At 47.9% G+C, this 15,875-nt stretch overlaps 1 protein-coding gene across 6 annotated transcripts in view; it reads right to left on the bottom strand.

The window, feature by feature from the left end:
• Window positions 1-15,875, bottom strand: part of PLXNA4 (plexin A4) — a 460,966-nt gene that overhangs the window by 431,577 nt on the left and 13,514 nt on the right. Inside the window, exon 2 of one of the 6 annotated variants that reach the window (XM_064442386.1) lies at window positions 1,429-1,539. The exons of the other annotated variants lie outside the window; for them this stretch is intronic. The gene's annotated coding sequence lies outside the window, so the exon portion shown is untranslated. The remainder of the gene's footprint in view (window positions 1-1,428; window positions 1,540-15,875) is intronic. 6 annotated transcript variants of the gene reach the window in all.

Here is a 15,875-nt window from a genome sequence, read left to right as displayed (position 1 = left end):
AGCCAGCTTCACTCCTGCAGGCCAGTGTCCTGTTACCTATCTCGCAGAGCGGCTTTGCTGAAATTAGAGGTGTAACTAGCTGAGTGATGACAAAGGCAAGGACAGCCAGCCCCATGCAAGCAGGAGGCAATGGAACGATCACCGTTTGCAGATCCCAGCAGGGGAGAAGATGTGGCGGTGACACAGGTCTGGATTCACAGTTGTTTTCAAATCTGTGCAACTCTGCTAACACCAGTGGAACTGAAAAATTTACTTCCAGAAATAGTAAAGAGAATAAATCCTGTCTTCTTTTGACCTGTAAATTGATTAGATCTGATAGTGGAAAGGGTACGTCTGGGCTTGCAGAGCATCCACCACTTTTATGCCACCCCAAATATTTCAAAATTCTCACAGTAGTCAGAATTTCAAAGCTGTTGTACGATCACCTTCACCTCCCACTGCCCTCCCTACCACAGCAGCTGCAGGCATTGAATAGATGACGGACAAAGGTCATTTCATATTTACTTTAGGCGTGTTTACTGGGTTCTGCTTTGCCTTTCTGGTCAAGCAAATATTTAATAAAATCAAGCTTATACTGCAGAGTTTGCAAGACTGTCCTGCGAGCAGGAGAGGATTCGCTCTGCAGGGATATGCAGGCTGGTCACGTAGGCTTTTAATAACCTTTATTATGATAGATAGAGCAGCAATGGGATGAGCTCTCCCTGCACAACCATTCCTCTTTCAAAAGAGGTCATCCTTGAGAGAGCAGCAGAAGAGGGAAGCTGTCCCTGTTTGAGTCCTGTGTTCAGAAACATCATGTGGCGACCCTGAACACCGGCTCCCGTCACTTATGAGTTATGAACCATATTTCTAACAGACACTGGTTTGATTGGGCACTAGACAGATCTAGGAAGAAATTATTCTTTTCAAGTACTAAAAAGATATCTATTCTACCCCTATATTTTTGCTATGTTTTGCTCCTCTGAGCTCTGCAGAGTCAGCACAGCTGCAGGACAGGGAAACGGGAACTGCCATGGCCCAGAGACTGAAGAGGTAACAAACCTCTTCTGCAATAGGAGCCATCTGCTCAAAGGTCATCACAACACCCAAGAGTGGACTTGCAACAACAGGAGGAAATCTGCCCATTAAAATAAGTGGTCAACACAATATAAAAGGAATCATAGAATCATTAAGGTTGGAGAAGACCTCTAAGATCATCAAGTCCCACCACCAGCCCAACACCACCATGTCTCCTAAAACAAGATATGCTCCAGACGTGAAATGTTTGAGGCCCAAGCAGGAGAGTATCGTGATTGACTCTGAGGTGAGACTGCCACTTGTAGAGGGAGGGGATGGTGAGGGGAACCTCCAGGAAGGCTGGAGGAGGAGTTGCTTTTGCAGCAGACAAGGGCTCTTCAAAAAGTGAACCTCATGGGAGGAGATGCTCACCTGAAAGAGACTCAACAGCCTGCCAGCACTGACAACATCCTTTTGGAACAAAGCATGGAGAGCAGGAGCCTGGGGCTCTCTTGCCATCTTCCACCAGCCATCTGAGTGACCCTAGGAGGAAGATTTTATCTCTGTACACTGCTGGCACTCACTCCTTCTCTCCCATCTGCTCATGTTGTTTGCCCTGCACCCTCTGTCCTGGAGTCCCAATCAGTTCTTGAGGCTCTAAGGGCTATAATTTATAATTTGGCTTAATTAATAAATAACAGAAGAGGGCAGAGGCAAGGAGGACGGGTTGTTTAGCTTGCAGAATAGAGCAGGGTTTGTACTACTCTTAGAGGATGAACAAAGGAGAAGGGGGTTATGCATGTCTTTTTATTACCCATGTCTGGATAGCAGAAATCACAGCAGCTGGGAAGACAAATAATGGAGTGCCATAGACATGCCCAGTCTTTCAGGCTGCTTGGTCTGCAAAAGACTGATTATATTACAAGAAAAAACCAAGTAAACAAAACGCCCCAGTAAGCAGGCAGTGAGGTCTGGGCTTAGGCTCTGAGCTGGGTATTTCCAAAATAAACCCAAACCGCCTTGCCACAATGACCAGGCTCACTCGCCTTTCCCCCCGGGTACGTGGACAGCAGCAATGCCGTGACCCAGGGTGCAGGGCTCCTGTGTGAGACCAGACTGTCCCTCTGAGCAGCTCTACGTGGCTCCTGCCACAACAGCCTCTTCACCAGCACATTCAAGGTCCCTGGGAAACTCACACAGCCTCTACAGCCCCATGGATCTGTAGGGAATTATCTTTTGATAGAAAGCAGACTTTCTTTTTCTCCCTCTAGCAGGAACAGCTGCCCCTATGCTCTGCTGCACCCTTCACATGCAGTGGTGGTACCAAGGGGATGCCACAGGTCATAACAATTCTCTAAAAGCTTTTCTTTGAGACTGGATCCCTTGAGTGAGTCTCTTCATCATCCACAGCATGAAAGACCAGACACCTTGCCTACCTCCTTCTCTGACCATGGTTAAGCTGTGGTGTACACAACCTTCATGACTTGCAGCAATCCCAAAGGAAGATATCATTCTTTATGTAGAACTGGAGCCACACCAGATTTGAACCTAGCCTGGACATGAAATCGGAGCAGAGGAAGCCTTCTCGCAAATCCAGCTGTTTGAGAGAGTGTTCATTGATGGTCAGAGGAACATCTCACAGTCAAGTCTCACACCACAATCCTGCCTGAGGAACTAGGGTCTCTACTTTATGGCTTCCAAATAACACATTCCCCATAAGACCTCTTGAATTCACACAGTTTGGTTTAAGGACTCGTTTTCTCTTGAAGGATAGAAAGTTATGATGCTACTGTACAGAGTAGTTGCTTGTTTCCTGTTGTTGACCATTTCCTGCAAATGTCAGGGACCACTGTGTTGGAGGATGCAGTTTGGTTCTGCTCCTGGCTCTCCAGGAAATGATCCCAAAACTACAACATGCAACCCCATGGTCAAGAGATGGGGCCCTGGACAAGAAATTTTGGATGCAAGAAAGCCTAAGAGGAAGGAACTTTCTTAACTTCTAACCCAGATGGTGGCTGTTATTATTTGGGAAAGCCTGAGAATGCTAAATACATGCTCAAAACCCAGCAAATTTCAAGGCGACAAAGTCACGAAGGACGTGCCATGGCTGAGGAAATAGGAATGGATCAGGAATAAAGAGGACACAAAGGACCAATCTGTGAATTGAGAGGGAGGGAAGCACTTGGGGGGGAAGTGTACAGGGATAGAGGAAAGAGAGTGTCAGGGCATTCAATTTTGATTGACAATATCACAAAAGCCATGGTCACGTCCCTGTACTGGAGACTGGCATAAATCCACCCCACTGCAATGACAGCTCCTTGAAAGGAACATGTCACTGGGTGAACATGGGTGACATCAGCATCGCCCCGTTTGGCTCACACACACACAACCTTCCTGCCATCAGAGGTGGTAGACAGATTCACATCACCAGGACCCCTGCCACAGCCACATGTTGGCAGGAGGGACACTGTAAGGTTAGTGACAAGAGGATTCACACATTAAAGCCTGGCTGCAAAGAGCCGTGGAAGTAAACGCACCTTGGGTCTAGCTCCAGCCAGGGACTCAGAGCAAAAGTACATGTTACAATCTAGAACAGGACCGAAACGTGCTGAAAAACAGCACTGGGAGTGGGAGAAAATTCACCACCTCCTTCTGCAGAGCAGGTCTGACACCACTGCAGGGTCTCGGTGGCTGGTGGAACGGGCTCAGTGAGCCGTCCACCAGGCAGCACTTGGCTAGGAGGAAGCCAACAGCACCCAGAACTCCTGGGCAATGCCAATGGCATGGGTTGGGTGGTTAATGGAGCCCAGCATTAATCAGGCGGCACGCTCCTCTGTTTACTTTTACTCCATTCAGACACAGCTATTCATTTCCCGGGATGCGGGAGGCCGGGCGCAGATGCTGACGAGGCAGACGCCCAGCGACGGAGCCAGCACACAGCTATTCAGCACCAAGTGCAGCTACACAATCCCTTTAATCTCAGCTAAAGATTTTTTTTTTTCCTGGCTTCCTTTAATAAACCCTGATTACCATGGATAGAAGCTCTTCTTTGGGAGCCCACATGGTGAGAAAACTCATACAGAGACATTGTCGACAGCTCTCCCAACAAAGACTGACTTCTAACTTCAGCTAAATCCTTTCTCCCTGAATTTACAACCTGTCCAATGCCTGACGGAAACTGAAGGCAAGTCTCTTTGAGTGCATCCCATGCCAGACCATCTTTTCTTTGGAGCTCACTGCAATGAATAGATCCCAGTGCAAGCTGCAGCTTGTCCCAAATAAAGAGATAAATTTCAGGAGTGGTTTGTTTGCAAGGCATTTAAGCTGAGGCGGGGCAACATGGCCTTCCCTCCTCACAGAACTTATTCTATTCTGGCACTCAGATGGTGCCCATCACCTTGTTACCTGTGCATCGGCCAGTAGCGTATTAAATGATGGGATTAATACTTGCCATGAGTAGGATTTTCTTCCTTTTATTCCTGATTCCCCTGTGTGATAAAACTGCATGTGGGTGGTGTCTCTGCCTGAATTTCAGACTTGGTTTCCTATCAGCAGAAGCAGGGTGCTTGGGAGGGAGAGGAGAAAGGGTTGTAATGGTTTCTCAGTTCCTCCAGGAATGTCTTACACAGAGACTCGAAGGGAAGAATACAAATATTCAGTGCCGCAGAAGGAAGAATGGAGTTTTGACATCATGGAAATAACCTCCAAACCCAGAGACCAGGGTTAAACCCTCTTTTCTGGAGCAAACTCACCCGTGAGCCTCCATGGCTGAGTGCCACCCTCCACGATACAGGTAACAGTATTTCCCAGTCTCCTGAAAGTATGTCAAGGATAAATCTATTAAAATTACTCCTTATCAAAATAACTGGGGAAATATAAACCCCCAGACAAACAAACTATTGTAGCAAGAGCATGCAAGAGTGCACGAGGTCATTGATTTTAAGCAAACCATGTCATAACAGTGACTTTGTTGATCCTACATCGAGGAACATGAGACCATATAGGTCCAAAGCACTGGGAAAAGTGAAGAATTACCAAAAGCCAGAGTGTCAGGTTGACTCCTGTTTCAAAGTCATGCTTGTCCCTTACAAACCATTGTACACTCCTGAGGCTTTATTCTTCTCACAACAAAATGTTTCCCTACTGTATTTCACTGAGGTCCAACTCTCATGGGGTTGGCAGTGCCAAGTTGGCCAAGACATTAAAAGGCACTTCACAGGTAAGGACACCCAGATCAGCTCTAGACATGAAGAGGAATAAACATAGCCTCTGCCCCTAAAGGAATGATGAATATTGAAAAGAAAATGAACTGGGTTGCATCCCAGCAGGTCTCCCCAGCTCGTATATCAATTACAGCATTTTAGGACAGCCTTGAGGAAAAAAGCACTTGTTTCCTCAGAAGTCAAGCTTATGCTCGCAAGTTCCCTTCAAGACTCCAGGGGCTCTGAAGAGTTCCCAAATGAAGTCTAAATTTTCTGGACCTGGGTCAGGTGGGAGCCCTTAAAATACCACTTTGATCCTCAAACAGCAAGGAAGGGGCTCTGACCCCAGGTTTCTCCGTGAATCAGCAGGCAGCTATTTTCTTGTTGGCTGAGGCTGTATAGCACAGTATATGTTGCATTGAATGACAGTGGGCGGATGTTTCCCCCTGTTTTGCAGTCTTAGGAAGATCTGTGAGACACAAGTCCTCTCTCTCAGGCTGAAGTCTTGTAATTAGCACTGTATAAATCCACAAAGAGCCAAATCTCATAAGACAGAGACCATACTTCAGCTGTCTCCCGAAAGCCTGGCACAGAGTGCAACTCCGTATTCACAGTGACTTTGCCATCACTGGCTATTTTACTCTCAAGATATATGTGAGACACCAGCAAGGATAAAACATGGGACTTAAAGGGGGAAAAAAACCAAAACCTTTAGACCTTGATCTACTGGTTGTTGGAGCACCAAGATCATATTTGGAGGTGGGGAAACTGCTTGCAAAGAAGCCAGGAGAGAATCCCCAGTCTTCAGAGTCTGAGATTTCATTACATATTTAAAAGGCAGCTGGAGCAGAGCAGCCTTAGAGACACAGGGTAAAAGCAACAGCACTGGGAAAATCAGAGATGATACCGGAACGGGGAATAAGGTTTGGAAATAAAGCTTAATAGGGACGTAGAGCCAGTGGATTTGATGCATAGAATCAGGATTTCTGCGAACCAGATGAGCTTCAGTTACCAGTGACCAGTACTTGATGGTTCAGTGAGTATGGGAACTTTTCTCAAACGAAGAGCATTTAACTGGCCAGCCCAATGTAGTTACTGCAGAGCACAGCTCTGTACTCACAGAGATCTGGGATCCTCTAGAGTAAGGACCATCAATCCTGCAACTATACCAAGCCTTACAGTCGGAAATAGGCTGAACACACAGCGGGAGCAGGAACACAAAGAAAATGCTGTTAACAATACTGCATCACTGGGAGGAAAGAGGCAGACAGAGTCGTGATGATTTCTCCTCAGCAGTGCAGAGTTTGCAGCAGAGGCAAGAACAGTCTCCCTTTATGCTTTATTCAACATAAAATTTCCTCCTTTCATTTATGACAGGTATCCCACCCATTTTGGAGCACCAACCACAAGCCATGGATGAGGCCAGTGAAAAGATCTGCACAGAAAATCCTTCATTTTCAGCTTCCCTCATGAGTGGCTAAAGAGAGCAGATGAGCAAGTGCAGTCCCATAAAGCAGGGATGGCTGGACCATCTCAAATCTTAGCCAGATCTCGAGTCCAGCACACGCATTATCACTAGCAGGAAGGAGTACTGCTGACTGGCATTTGCCCTCCCAGACCTGAAGGAAAGCTTCAGTTTTCTGCAACCATTAGCAATATTTTTATATTGCTAATAAATATTTATATTTATCTGTACTGGATATTATAGAAAAAGAAAATTTGACATCTCCTTGTTTCACTTTCTCTGCACTTACTAACTCTGATCAAACTCCTAAATATTCTGGTTGGGTCTTTATACACCCATAAACCTCCTGGGCAGACACATGGCATTTATTTTGTCACCCTGCCTTTTATGTGACAGCTCTTCCAGCAACTGGCCTCTGCCTTTCAGCCCTTCAGCAGGTCAGATGAGGGACAGCCTTTTTCCATGTTTCTGTATCACCTAGGGCAATTAGGTCCCAATGTGTTTAGTTCATAACTTGCCAGTGTTAGCTGAAGTAATCTATTTCTGCTGACTCTTCAGGCTTGAAAAGAGTTCTTTAAGGGCTCTCAGAAGGCTGACTAGTCCATAGTTCTGTCCCTAAGTTCACCAGCTCCAAATTCTAGGCATCTTCTGCAGATATGAGATTGCTACAGAGAACAGTCTCTTCTTTGCAAATTAAACAATACAGCACAAAATAGATATTTTTTGAAAAATACTAATCTGCTGCATGCCTTACTTGGCTTTTCCTTACAGAACCACAGAATGACAGACTGGTGGGGGCTGGCAGGGACCTCTGGAGATCACCCCGTCCCACCCCCTGCTGGAGCAGGCACCCCCAGAGCAGGGGCACAGGGCCGCGTCCAGGCGGGGGGTGAATGTCTCCAGGGAAGGGACCCCACAGCCTCTCTGGGCAGCCTGTGCCCCTGCTCTGGCACCCGCACAGCAAAGGGGTTTGGCCTCATGTTCAGGGGGAACTTCCCGTGTTCCAGCTTGTGCCCGTGGCCCCTTGGCCTGGCATTGGGCACCGCTGAAAAGAGCCCGGCCCCATCCCCCTGACACCCACCCTTCAGGTATTTATAGGCATTGATGAGATCCCCCCTCAGCCTTCTCTTCTCCAGGCTGAACAAGCCCAGGTCTCTCAGCCTTTCCTCACAAGGGAGATGCTCCAGCCCCTGATCCCCTTGGCAGCTCTGCGCTGGCCTTGCTCCAGCAGTTCCCTGCCCTTCTTGAACTGGGGGGCCCAGAACTGGACGCAGCCCTGCAGGTGTGGCCTCACTGGGGCAGAGCAGAGGGGGAGGAGAACCTCCCTCGCCCTGCTGCCCACACTCCTTTCCATGCAGCCCAGGACACCGCTGGCCCCCTTGGCCCCAAGGGCCCGGTGCTGGCTCAGGGTCACCTCGCTGCCCCCCAGCACCCCCAGGGCCTCTCAGCAGAGCCGCTCTCCAGCAGGTCACCCCCAGCCTGTGCTGGTGCGGGGGGTTGTTCCTCCCCAGGGGCAGGACCTGGCACTTGCTCTTGTTGAATCCCATGAGGTTCCCCTGGGCCCAGCTCTCCAGCCTGGCCAGGGCTCGCTGGGTGGCAGCACAGCCTCTGGTGCATCAGCCGCTCCTCCCAGCTTGGTATCGTCAGTGAACTGGCTGAGGTTACGCTCTCTCCTTTTGTCCAGGACATTGATTAATATGTTGACCAGGACTGGACCCAGCACAGACCCCTGGGGAACACCACTAGTTATGGGCCTCCACCCAGACTCTGCCCCGCTGATCACAACCCTCTGAGCTCTGCCATTCAGCCAGCTCTCAATCCACCTCACTGCCCACTCATCCAACCCACACTTCCTTCCTAAGCTTGCCTATGAGGATGCTGTGGGATGCAGTGTCAAATGCCTTACTGAAGTCAAGATAGACAACATCCACTGCTCTCCCTTCATCCACCCAGCCAGTCACGCCATCACAGCAGGTTGTCAGGTTGGTCAAGCATGATTTTCCTTGGTGATTCCATATTGACTGCTTCTGATAACCTTCTTTTCATCTACATGCCTAGAGATGACCTCCAGGATGAACTGTTTTATTACCCTTCCATAGATGGAGGTGAGGCTGACTGGCCTAGAGTTTCCTGGATCCTTCTTCTTGCCCTTTTTGAAGACTGGTTTGACACTGGCTACCCTCCAGTCCTCGGGCACCTCTCCTGTCCTCCATGACCTTTCAAAGTTGATGGAGAGTGGATTAGTGACAGCATCCTTCAGCTCCTTCAGCACTCATGGGTGCATCCCATCAAGGCCCATGGATTTGTGAAGATCCAGTTTGCATAGGTGATCTCTGACCCCATCCTCCTCAACTAAGGGGAAGTCCTCCTTTCTCCAGGTTTTCTCTCTCTCCTCTGGGGGCTGGGATGCCTGAGGGCCAGCCTTAGCAATAAAGACCAAAGCAAAGAAGGCATTCAGTAACTCTGCCTCTGCTGCATCCTGCATCACCAGGGCCCCCACCTCGTTCAGCAGCGGGCCCACAGTTTCCCCAGTCTTTCTTTTACTACTGATGCATTTGAAGAAGCCCTCTTTTTATCCTTGATATCACTTGCCAATTCTAGTTCCAAGTGGGCCTTGGCCTTCCTCATCGCATCTCTGCATAGCCTGACAGTGTTCCTGTATTCCTCCCAAGTGGCCAGTGCCTTTTTCCACATACTGTGAACCTCCCTCTTCCCTTTGAGTTTCTCTAGAAGCTCTTTGCTCATCCGTGTGGGTCTCCTGGATCCTTTCCTTGACTTCTTCCTCCTAGGGATGCACCGATCTTGAACTTGGAGTAAGTGGTCCTTGAATACTGACCAGGTCTCTTGCATTCTAGAGCCCTGACCCATGGGATTCCTCCAGGCAGGTCTCTGAAGAGGCCAAAGTTGGCTTTCCTGAAGTCCAGGGCTGTAATCCTACTTGTCGCCCTGCTTCTACCACACAGGATCCCAAACACCACCATCTCATGGTCACTGCAGCCCAGGCTACCCTCAAACCCTCACATCCTCAACCAGACCTTCTTTGTTTATTAGTATAATAACTTAGTTACAAATATAATAAAAACAGAATTAAAATTATTTATAAATTTTAATCATTCTGGCATAAAAGTACTTTTTGTCAAGTTCAAACCATGCAGGGCTCAGTGCAGCTGCTGTGTTCAGAGCGAGATTCCCCCTGAGAAAAAATATCCAAGGTGAGACCAAACAAGAGATGTCCTCTTCAGAGGACTTCCACTTCAGAACACTTTGGCTAAAGCCTCAGTCCCACTTGACTTGCATTCTTTTAACAGGCTGAAGGGCGGCTGAGATGCCACCTGATCCAAAAGTCAGATGAAGCAGCAGGACTCTGATGGAGAGCGCCATGCTTGCCCTAGCAGGGACATCCATCTGAGACACAATTTCAAGCCCAGCAGCAACAAGGGGGATTGACTCTACTCATTCTGCTGATAGCTGTAATGAGGCAGTGTGGATGCAGCCCTGATAAGCAGCCGCTTTTCAAACATTTCGGGGGAAGCGGTTTGACATCTACCCCACCACAGTCCCATGATGCCCCATTTTATAGACAACACAGGAAGACCACAACAGGTACTTTCAGCAGAGAATCAGCAGCAAAACTCAACCCCCCTTCCAAAAAAATACCTGCATAAACTACTACTAATTTGCTATTCATTTTCTCTTCCAGTGACTTTGTCACCGCAAGGCAGAGGACAAGCCTAGCTGCCATCAACACGGACAAAGGCCAATGGGAAGTTATTCTTAGAGCCCTGCCCAGCTGTTGCTGCAGCATAACTAGCTCCAAATCATGCTTGGAAGTCTTAACATACTGCTGAACTAGGCAGGACACCTATGGCCAGGATCAGATACAGACAAGAGACGGGATTGTGCTAATATAGGTAAGGAGGTAATCACTTGCTATGTTTCTTAACAGGAAGATTAGAAAAGAGCTGATGTATACACACACAGAGGCTGCATTTGCAAGGAGATACACAAATCTCTCCTGTACAGCATACAGACACATTTATTTTTGCACAAAATTATGCAATTCCTGTACTCGCAGTGCAGGGCAGCATGTGCATGCATAGTTACACTGAGCATTAGCAGCAACACTTATAGCTCAGGTTGTCTGACATGTTCTGTACTAAGACACGGTTTTAAGGTCCTCATTACTTTGACAGACCTGAACTGCTCAGGGGACAATTTCCTCAGCTCGGTGTCTGCCTCGGGCTAACATCACTGCAGAAAGTTGCATTCAGAATGGCTTGGGCAATTCTGAGAACTAAATTAGGAGAAAAGTTTCTTCAAGTTATTGATTTTATTTTTTTTTTCTGTGTTTGACCTTGTTTATATTCTTTCCTCCATCTTACTGAGAAACTTCCATGCTTTGGAGCAGGTAGTAAAAATTGGGAATGTCCTCCCCTGCTGTCACGGGGATCTCCTGGCCATGCCTGAAAGTCTGTCTAAATTTGACTAAGTTACAACACTTAATAATACGTACATTACAAGCAAAGGTTTCGCCCTTTCCACCCCTCCCGGGATGGATCAAACAGCGCTTGAGCTGTCACCACAGAAGGAGTAAAACTTGCTCGACATCAGGGATGAAGGGACTAAGCAGGTTTTCCCCACACTTATTCCCTGTGTCAGCTGGAGGCTGTTGTGGTGCTAAGCACTGCTGCTGAGGAAAACTCTTCTGTGCTCCCTGATGGACTCACGCCGCAGCTCAGCTTAATTAACCCAATCGGAAAGCAAAGGAGGACGATGCTCTGACACAAGGAAGGGAAGGCTGGGAAGTGGAGGACGGGGAGAAAACTGAGCAGAGACAATTTAGGAAAAGGGGATATAAGCAGAGACTGGGAAGTGTGTGCAGATTGCAGATTTGCAAGTTCTGTAAGCACTGAAATATCCCCTCCTCATTGAACCTACAGCTCCTGAGTCTTCCAGTTCCCCCGAGATGGCTTTCCTCCAGCTGCTGACAAATCTGGAGGTCAAATCAGTTACATAAGGTTAAAGTTCTGGAGAGACATTTCCATTTTTGCCTTGCTTAACAGCTTAGAAAATGCATATCAAAACAAAAAAAATGCCACAGCAGAATGGAAAAGAAGGGGAAAAAAAAGCAGCTGGTTGCTGGATGATTGCAGACTTAGCCAGTGTCTCCCTTAACCTTTCTATACGCACTGACAAGAGGTTGCAGGAGGTCTTCCTCAGCAAAGGACAACACTATCCCCTTCCAATTCCTTCTCAACACCAATATTTCATGTCAAGCCTGGAGTGACTTACCAAATTATGAGACTTAATACACTCAGGAGCAGCAGCCCTTATTTACTGACTGTTCCTGTAGATGCTAAAACCACATGAATGACATGGGAGGATGGGGTGGCGCAGAGCCCGATGACATGGGGCTGCTGTTATTTTGCTGTCCCGCCGTAGCTCACGCCAGTGAGCTTGTCCTGACGGGCCTTTCCAGCTCCCCCCACATTGCTGCTTGCAAGGGCAACCAGCGGCTCTGAGCAAAATGTCCTTACTAAAAACGCACGTCCCCACCTCCAGAAGTTTCAGTCTAGAAACACGCAGGGAGACAGAGGTCCAGGGAGGTGAAGACATGGCCAAGGTCGCACAGAGTCAGCATGGCTGAGACAGAGATACAGCCTATGTGTTTAATCCCCAGCTCAGTGCCACAGCAACGAGACAACTATTCTGCAGAGCGACACGTGCAGCACCAGGAGAACCTCCTTTATAGCTGATTTTCTCTGTTATCATCTCCTTTGGTGCATGTTTTAGGAACACATATACAACCTAATGGCTCCAGAGTCGTAAATTCCCATCAGCCTTAAACCCATCCACGCCGCCAGCACTTTGCCAGCATCAGCAGAATAGGTGCATTATACACTCAGGTGTCATTGTTGAAACTACTTTAAATAGTTCAGTGATCACCGTGTTCAGCTGTAAGTCTGCATGGATGCATCCAGGGCATCCTGAAATGATACGGTGCAGAGTCCTGCTGCTGGCACCCAGCCGGCAGAGCCGGGGGGAGGAAGGGAGGAGGCGTCCGCTCCGGCTACTCTGCAGCTAAAGCTTTCTGCAATTTATCCATGTGCTTCCCCACACTGGCAAACCTCGAGAGGAGACACTGTCAGGCTGCATCAGCAATGGCACTTTGTAGACAGCTTGCTGCTGTTGCAAAGCACATCTGCAAAAGGCAAAATCTCTCTTTCCTTCCATAAATATCATCCCTGGGCCTGGCACGCACACATGGACAGAAGCTGCAGGTGCTGCGCGCTTTGCAGGATCTGACCCTTCATTTGCACGAACGAATGCCTAGTGCTAGCAACAAATCAACAAATCACCCTAGAGTAGGCATGAAGAGGGTGATGCAATTGTTTTAGCTGTTTGCACAGCCTCGTAATTGCAGATCCCTCATCACAAAGCATTAGCTGTGTTAGGATAGGTGCTACAGAGAAAACCCAGGACCAGAAACAGGCATATGAGCCCCTTCAGTCTGCAAAAGATAGTTTATGGGTTTGCAATAACCAGTGATTTCAGATCCGGGTTGTACTACCCAGAAGAAAGTTACTTGTTTGCTTAGAGTCAGCTGCAAGCAAAATGTCACCCCAAACTCTAATTTAATCCATATCCAAACACCATCTGCTTTGTTCGTCTCTGCTCGCACAGTCTAAAGGCACCTGTGTCTGAGACAAGGGGCATTTTTAATGTGGGGGCGTGGGAAGGTCATCTCTGTTCATAAAATCCTGCTCCTTAGAAATGGAGACCTTGATAACACAGGCTGTAAGACCTGAAGAAACACTAGAAAACAGATGCACAGGTGCTGAAGGAGTAAAAGCCACAGAGGACAGGTTTCCACATGCCCTCCACCCCCCTGAGCGGCACTGCAAAGGGCAAGCCTGTTCGCATTTTCCCACTGTCTCCATCTCTCCACTCATACCTCTTTCCAAAACAGGACTTGTTGATCTCTTTCCTCATCTCACAGGATCCCACAGCTGCACTTTGTGGGCTGCACAAGTCTCAAATACTGTAAAAAGCATGCAAGCCTCTACCCATGCACCCCTGCCCTTTGGGGATGCAGTCACAACTGCTTTGACTGGAGGCAGGAGCATCCCCCATGCTTGTGGAGAGCATCATCTGTCCTCAAGCCCCCGGGGACCTCAGAAAAGGGGCTGGAACACGCAGTGCCTTGCGCCGACTCCTGCGTGGCTGGGACACACAGCTTGGGGCTGGCTGGGGAGGCTTGGGTGGCCGCAGATGGATTTTAATGCCATGAAGCATCCAGTCAGATGGGAGGTTGGGTTGAAATTTGCCCTCAGTTCAAAAGTTAGAGGCTGTAAATCTTTTATTTTGACTAGAGGGAAAAGGCTGGGGCGGGGGGAGAGGAAGGGAAATGAAGTTTGGGTGGTTGGCGGTGGCATTCGGCTGAACGCAGCATTGGTTTGTACTAGGTGCTGTTGAGCTCATTAGGACACACCTGGGGAGCACATTCAGGTGCCACTTGTGGGCTTATTCTTGTTTTTTAACTTAGTAAAATAAAAGCATAGCGATAAATAGAGACACAGGCTACTCCAAAAAGCAGCGAGCGCATCTAGCAACTCCCTTTGCCAGACTGACCCTTGCTAGGTCAGTGTCAGCAAACACACTCAGGAAACATCGGACCTGCCATGTGGACCGAACGGTGCTCCAGCAAGTCCGTGGCCATGGCTCGATACCGTGGGGCCCATCAAATGCTGAACTGTCCTGTCTCTGCAGTAAATAGGGAATCCCCATCAGCTGCCTGCAGAAGGGAGCCCACGGCTCCCAGCTTTGGTCCTGCCAGATGCCGGAGGGCTGGGATAAATACTATAGGCAGCGTACACAGGTGTAAAAATACTATCACAATTCAATGGGTTGTTAATAACAAGATATTTCTCCTCTGCGGCCATTTGCATCCCATACACAAACCCGGCACTTTGCTCTTCCAGCTACAACACTCTCTATCTCATTCAGGGCAGATAATTCCCTTTTTTTTTCTTTTTTTTGTCTTCAATTCATGCACAAAGGTAGCGCTCAACAGGCGGTTTCTCTGGTACGGTCCATGCAGACTAACATTGTGCCAAGCACCATGAACTCAGAACAGAGGTTTTTCTACCAAGGTGCCAGAAATAATACAAATAAACTCTTCTTCTCTCCCTGGCGTTATATCTACAGCTTCCACACATCACTGCCAGCGGGGCTTTAAAAGTAAAACAGACTGGGCCTACGTGGCTTGAATTTATGCTGGAAATTTATCTCTTCTTGCTGAAAGCTCTGTGTTTGCTTGATCTTCCAGCCTTCCAAGTCCTACAAGTGCCACATGTTGCACAGCTGGATCCCTGACAGAGAAAGAAAACAGGAGGGAAGAGAGAACAGATATTATATATATATATTTATATATATATATATATACACACACACACACGAATGCAATGGCCAAGGTTTTCAAAAGTCACCTGTGAACTTCAGCAAAGTAGCTTCAGATATCTCCAAGGGACCTCTGCACAGGAAACATAGCTCTTGAGCTTCCAAAAATCTGCTCTCCATGGGCAGAAGAGGAAGGAAAAGGAAAGAGGGGGCTCCAAAGGACTTGCTGCTCTGAAGATGCTCAAGACCAGCTCTTGCAGGAAAGGATTTTCAGAAAAAGCTGCATCAGGGAAGGCTGGAGATAAGACAGCCAGGAGGAAGAAGGCTACATCTGTGTGGCAGTAAGGGAAATGCTGATTACTTTTAATTCTCAAACCTGCTGGGATGTGACTACTAAAATAATAATGTGTTTGTCCAGCTCCAGGAGAAGTTGTTCACCCTCAGCTGCTGTGACGGGACTATCCCCGGGCTCCAGCACAAGCTAATGGTCCCACACAGACATGGGCAACAGTGTTCACTTCCAGCATGCCGAGCCAACTATAAAGCAAGAAAAGCTAAGGGGAAGAAAGCCTCTTCATCTTGAACAGCATTTTTTAAAAAAAAAAAAAAAAAAAACACACCGAAGGAGAAAATGAAGAAAACGTTATTTCCTCTGAAATGAAGTATTGCACTCTGTAATGGGTGGGGGGGGGATCAAAACCAAAGCAAACTAGAGAGTCAGTTCATAAATACAAGAGAAGGTCAGCTTCCTCCTCACCAATAACTTGGTCCCGCAGGAATCGAGCATGGTATTTGATATAGGGCAGATATTT

Source organism: Phalacrocorax carbo, chromosome 1, assembly GCF_963921805.1.
Source record: "Phalacrocorax carbo chromosome 1, bPhaCar2.1, whole genome shotgun sequence".
Taxonomy (NCBI): Eukaryota; Metazoa; Chordata; class Aves; order Suliformes; family Phalacrocoracidae; genus Phalacrocorax; species Phalacrocorax carbo.
The sequence above is the reverse complement of the archived record's forward strand: the minus strand, read 5'-3'. Positions and strand labels throughout refer to the sequence as shown.